Below are 6,000 nucleotides of genomic sequence, written 5' to 3'. Positions count from 1 at the left end.
TGGCGATGTCATTTACAAAATAGCCTCCAATACCCTACTCAACAAATTGGATGCAGTCTATCACAGTGCAATCCGTTTTGTCACCAAAGCCCCATATACTACCCACCATTGCGACCTGTACGCTCTCGTTGGCAAGGCCCTCGCTTCATACTCGTCGCCAAACCCACTGGCTCCATGTCATCTACAAGACCCTGCTAGGTAAAGTCCCCCCTTATCTCAGCTCGCTGGTCACCATAGCATCTCCCACCTGTAGCACACGCTCCAGCAGGTATATCTCTCTTGTCACCCCCAAAACCAATTCTTTCTTTGGCCGCCTCTCCTTCCCGTTCTCTGCTGCCAATGACTGGAACGAACTACAAAAATCTCTGAAACTGGAAACACTTATCTCCCTCACTAGCTTTAAGCACCAACTGTCAGAGCAGCTCACAGATTACTGCACCTGTACATAGCCCACCTATAATTTAGCCCAAACAACTACCTCTTTCCTAACTGTATTTAATTTTTATTTATTTATTTATTTTGCTCCTTTAAAAAAAAAAAATATTTCTACTTTGCACATTCTTCCATTGCAAAACTACCATTCCAGTGTTTTACTTGCTATATTGTATTTACTTTGCCACCATGGCCTTTTTTGCCTTTACCTCCCTTCTCACCTCATTTGCTCACATTGTATATAGACTTGTTTATACTGTATTATTGACTGTATGTTTGTTTTACTCCATGTGTAACTCTGTGTCGTTGTATCTGTCGAACTGCTTTGCTTTATCTTGACCAGGTCACAATTGTAAATGAGAACTTGTTCTCAACTTGCCTACCTGGTTAAATAAAGGTAAAATAAAATAAAATAAATAAATAAAAAGTTAGTGATGTGGACACAGAGGAGCTTGAAGCTCCCGACATGCCCCACTACAGCCACATCGATGTGGATGGGGGTGTGCTCGGTCCTCCGTTTCCTGTAGTCCATGATCAGCTCTTTTGTCTTGCTGACAGGTCTCTGACCTCCCTGTAGGCTGTCAGTGATCAGGCCTACCACCTTTGTGTCGTCTGCAAACATAATTGTGGTGTTGGAGTGGTGCGCGAACAGGGAGTACAGGAGGGGACTAAGCACACCCCTCTGAGGGGCCCCATGTTGAAGGTCATTGCAGTGGACATGTTGTTGCCTACCCTCACCACCGGGGCCGGCCCATGAGTAAGTCCAGGACCCAGTTGCAGAGGGAGGTGTTTAATCCCAGGGTCCAGGGTTCATACAGACAATGCCAAGTCAAATTCAAGGACTTTTAAGTACTTTTTCAAGCACAAATATTTATTTTCAGGGAACATCAATTTCTAATAGTTAATATTATGCAATTATTTCTAGTCACCATCAGATGGCAGTATAGCACCACAACCTCATGAAAAATAAAAACCTTAAATTTTCATCACCACCGTACAAGCTCTACTCAATAATAAACTCAGCAAAAAAAGAAACGTCCCTTTTTCAGGACCCTGTCTTTCAAACATAATTCGTAAAAATCCAAATAACTTCACAGATCTTCATTGTAAAGGGTTTGAACACTGTTTCCCATGCTTGTTCAATGAACCATAAACAAGTAATGAACATGCACCTGTGGAACGGTCGTTAAGTCACTAACAGCTTACAGACGGTAGGCTATTAAGGTCAAAGTTATGAAAACTTAGTGACACTAAAGAGGCCTTTCTACTGACTCTGAAAAACACCAAAAGAAAGATGCCCAGGGTCCCTGCTTATCTGTGTGAACGTGCATTAGGCATGCGGACTACAGATGTGGCCAGGGCAATACATTTCAATGTCTGTACTGTGAGATCCCTAAGACAGCGCTACAGGGAGACAGGACGGGACAGCTGATCGTCCTTGCAGTGGCAGACCACGTGTAACAACATCTGCACAGGATTGGTACATCCGAACATCACACCTGCGGGACAGGTACAGGATGGCAAGAACAACTGCCTGAGTTACATTAGGAGTGCACAATCCCTCCATAAGTGCTCAGACTCTCCACAATAGGCTGAGAGAGGCTGGACTGAGGGCTTGTAGACCTGTTGTAAAGGCAGGTCCTCACCAGACATCACCGGCAACACTGTCGCCTATCGGCAAAAACCCACCGTCGCTGGACAGACAGGCCTGGCAAAAAGTGCTTGTCTATGACGAGTCAAGGTTTTGTCGTGAGAGGACGTTTCTTTTTTTGCTGAGTAAACTTTTGAACGGTAGAGCATGTCCTTTGAATTTAAAGAATAACACCTTGCTGAGTTTAGTACAACTGTCTTACCTTATCATTACCAAAACACCTATGATGCATTTGCTCAATTGTTTACAGTTGTATTGTTGGCCCACTCTATTTGAGGGTTATGTGGATTGTGGGTCCAAATCACAGAAAATAGAGTGTACAATTAGTCCGGAAGAACAATGTAAAGTCATTGTAAATAATGACGTAAAATGACAAAAAAATATCTACTTCATTAGCCTATCCATTTCAAAGCCTACAGAATATCTACTACAGTGAATCCATGTTCTGTCATTGGAGGTTCCAGCTTCCGTCTATCTAAGGCGATCCAAGCATAAAACGCCACCTAGTGAGCAATATTTTCAAAGCGTGAAAGGCAGCTAGAAATTTGACACCTACATGTTTTAAAATAAAAGGTCTCTGCTCAATCCAGACCACCAAGCCAACGCCCCTAACAAAGTAACCGCATCCTGCACAGTGCACAGCTATTGTAAAGGCCACCTTAGTTATAAAACACGTTATTAACGTTAACAGGTTATTAGCCTACTTATTGCACTGCACAGCCAGGGGCTCTCACTACATAAAGCGGTGTGCCAACCCTCAGCCTTTGCGCGTGTCTTCTAAATTACCGTTCTCTAAGCAGCAGGATGCTATGCTGGTAGCACGATCGCGACTACATTTTATTTCAAAATAAGAGTCTCCCTGCAAAGATACGCTAAATTGGGAATTTAGTCATCTAGTGCAGTGCCAGTTTTTTTCACAGCATTGCTACCACCTTTTAACAAATAAATTGAAAACTTTATGTATTTTACTGGTATGTTGAAAGCCAATGTGTAGGCTATATTTAAAGTACACTTTTAATAATATACAAATATATGTTACTGGAATTACTCTAAATAGTCATGATGTAAATCGGTCTCTTGTGCTGGGCAAAGGGTTTAATTCACAGTGCTGGTGGGTCCTTACTCCGCCCACCCCATTCACTGCAATGCAATACACTGTATATGGGATACTTATTGGTTTGTAAAGAAAAAACCTGTCTCGTATCAACTGGGGTGGGAAATACTCAGTTGGGTCTCTACTAACCAAATATTGTTAGATTTTGGGGGAGGACTGTGTCACACGGCCTGCTGCTAGCTTTTCACTCTGCCCCCTCCATAGCCCCCAATGCAATACACTTTACATGGGAAACATATTGGCTTGTAGAGAGAGCACTTACAGTTGAAGTCGGAAGTTTACATACACATAGGTTGGAGTCATTAAAACTCGTTTTTCAACCACTCCACACATTTCTTGTTAACAAACTATAGTTTTGGCAAGATGGTTAGGACATCTACTTTGTGCATTTCCAACAATTGTTTACAGACAGATTATTTCACTTATAACTCACTGTATCACAATTCCAGTGGGTCAAAAGTTTACATACACTAAGTTGACTGTGCCTTTAAACAGCTTGGAAAATTCCAGAAAATGATGTAATGGCTTTAGAAGCTTCTGATAGGCTAATTGACATCAGTTGAGTAAATTGGAGGTGTACCTGTGGATGTATTTCAAGGCCTATCTTCAAACTCAGTGGCTCTTTGCTTGACATCATGGGGAAATGAAAGGAAATCAGCTAAGACCTCAGAAAAATATTGTAGGCGTCCACAAGTCTGGTTCATCATTGGGAACAATTTCCAAATGCCTGAAGGTAACACGTTCATCTGTACAAACAATAGTATGCAAGTATAAACACCATGGAACCAAGCAGCCGTCATACCGCTCAGGAAGGAGATGTGTTCGGTCTCTTAGAGATTAACGTACTTTGGTGCGAAAAGTGCAGATCAATCCCAGAACAACAACAAAGGACCCTGTGAAGATGCTGGAAGATATAGATACAAAAGTATCTATATCAACAGTAAAATGAGTCCTACAGTGCCTTGCGAAAGTATTCGGCCCCCTTGAACTTTGCGACCTTTTGCCACATTTCAGGCTTCAAACATACAGATATAAAACTGTATTTTTTTGTTTAGAATCAACAACAAGTGGGACACAATCATGAAGTGGAACGACATTTATTGGATATTTCAAACTTTTTTAACAAATCAAAAACTGGGCGTGCAAAACTATTCAGCCCCCTTAAGTTAATACTTTGTAGCGCCACCTTTTGCTGCGATTACAGCTGTAAGTCGCTTGGGGTATGTCTCTATCAGTTTTGCACATCGAGAGACTGACATTTTTTCCCATTCCTCCTTGCAAAACAGCTCGAGCTCAGTGAGGTTGGATGGAGAGCCTAGCTGGCCTAGCTGGTGCATCACTATCACTACCTATCACTAGCTAACAGCCAAGAAATCCAAGGTCAAGCACAGAGTGTGACTGGGTCAAGCTAGAACTTGCAGTCAACTACTGTTGCAAGACAGTTGGCACAGGTCCTCCTGAAATCACAGCGTGAGCGCTTCGCATGCATACTGAATCCCCTGGTAGCCAACGTCGATCCAACCCCTGCAGCAGCTTGCTTGATGGACCCAAGCGTGTCTGGCACTTCGCTCAACAGATATGGAGCCAATGATGAGAGAAACAGAGACTTTTGCACTTTAGTTAATCAGAGTTCAGCCGTGGAGCAACAGGCCACCAGGAAGATGCCAGCATGATGAATCCAGCAAGCATCTTGGCCACAGTGCTTCAGACATGTGTCTTCCTATTGAGGATTGTGTCAGGGGCCACTGTCCAGCCGGAGGGTCAACCTGGCAGGGCATTATCAAATCAAATGTTATTGGTCACACATATTTAGCAGTTGTAGGTGTAGCGAAATGCTTGTGCACTAATATGTAACAATTAAAAACAATACACACAAATCTAAGAAATTAAGAAAAATAACAATGTAATAACACAAAAAACGAAGTACTACAAAGTGGTTTAGCAGCTAGAAGCAGAGGTTCTATGTCTGTCGGCACCATCTTATGGGTGCACTGTGCAGAAATATACTCCACCATTTTCTGGTTGCTAAAATTAGAACAGTTAGCCTAATTTCAGTTTGTGTGACAAAACAAGCACGTATAGTGTAGAGCCCTCAAACTCAACTCTGGATCTCAAAGCCAGTACCTGTCACGTTCCCTGGAATAATGATCGGACCAAGCTGCAGCGTGATATGGTTTCCACATTTTATTTATTAGAAACGCACAAAACAACAAACCGTAACAAAGAGGTGTAACATACACTAATCAAAACAATATCCCATGAAACTCAGGCGGAAAAAATGCTACTTAAATATGATCCCCAATTAGAGACAAGGATAGCCAGCTGCCTGTAATTGGGAACCATATCAAGCACACCAACCTAGAAATATGAAAACTAGAATACCAACATAGAAATAATAAACTAGAATACAACATAGACAGACATATACTAAATCACCCCCTAGTCACGCCCTGACTTACTATACCATAAACAATGGTTCTCTATGGCCAGGGTATGACAGTACCACTGCGTTGTTTCATTGTTCCCGTCTAATTAGGGACTGATTTAGACCTGGGACAACAGGTGTGTGCAATTAATTATCAGGAAGAACAGAAAACCAGCAGGCTCCGGACCTCGCAGGGTAAGAGTTGAGTACCCCTCATTGTACCATCTAACCCGCTGTGAATTATATTTTCTATAACCAAAAAGATTGTGTTTTCAGCTGGTGTACAAAACCAGAAGTAAAAGATGCAAAACAAAACTTAACAATGGGAAGCATAGAAATAGCACACATAGAACAGATTTACTGCTTCTTAAACTTGCT

Source organism: Oncorhynchus tshawytscha, linkage group LG28 (assembly GCF_018296145.1).
Source record: "Oncorhynchus tshawytscha isolate Ot180627B linkage group LG28, Otsh_v2.0, whole genome shotgun sequence".
In the NCBI taxonomy this organism is placed as follows: Eukaryota; Metazoa; Chordata; class Actinopteri; order Salmoniformes; family Salmonidae; genus Oncorhynchus; species Oncorhynchus tshawytscha.
Note: the sequence above shows the minus strand (reverse complement) of the source record.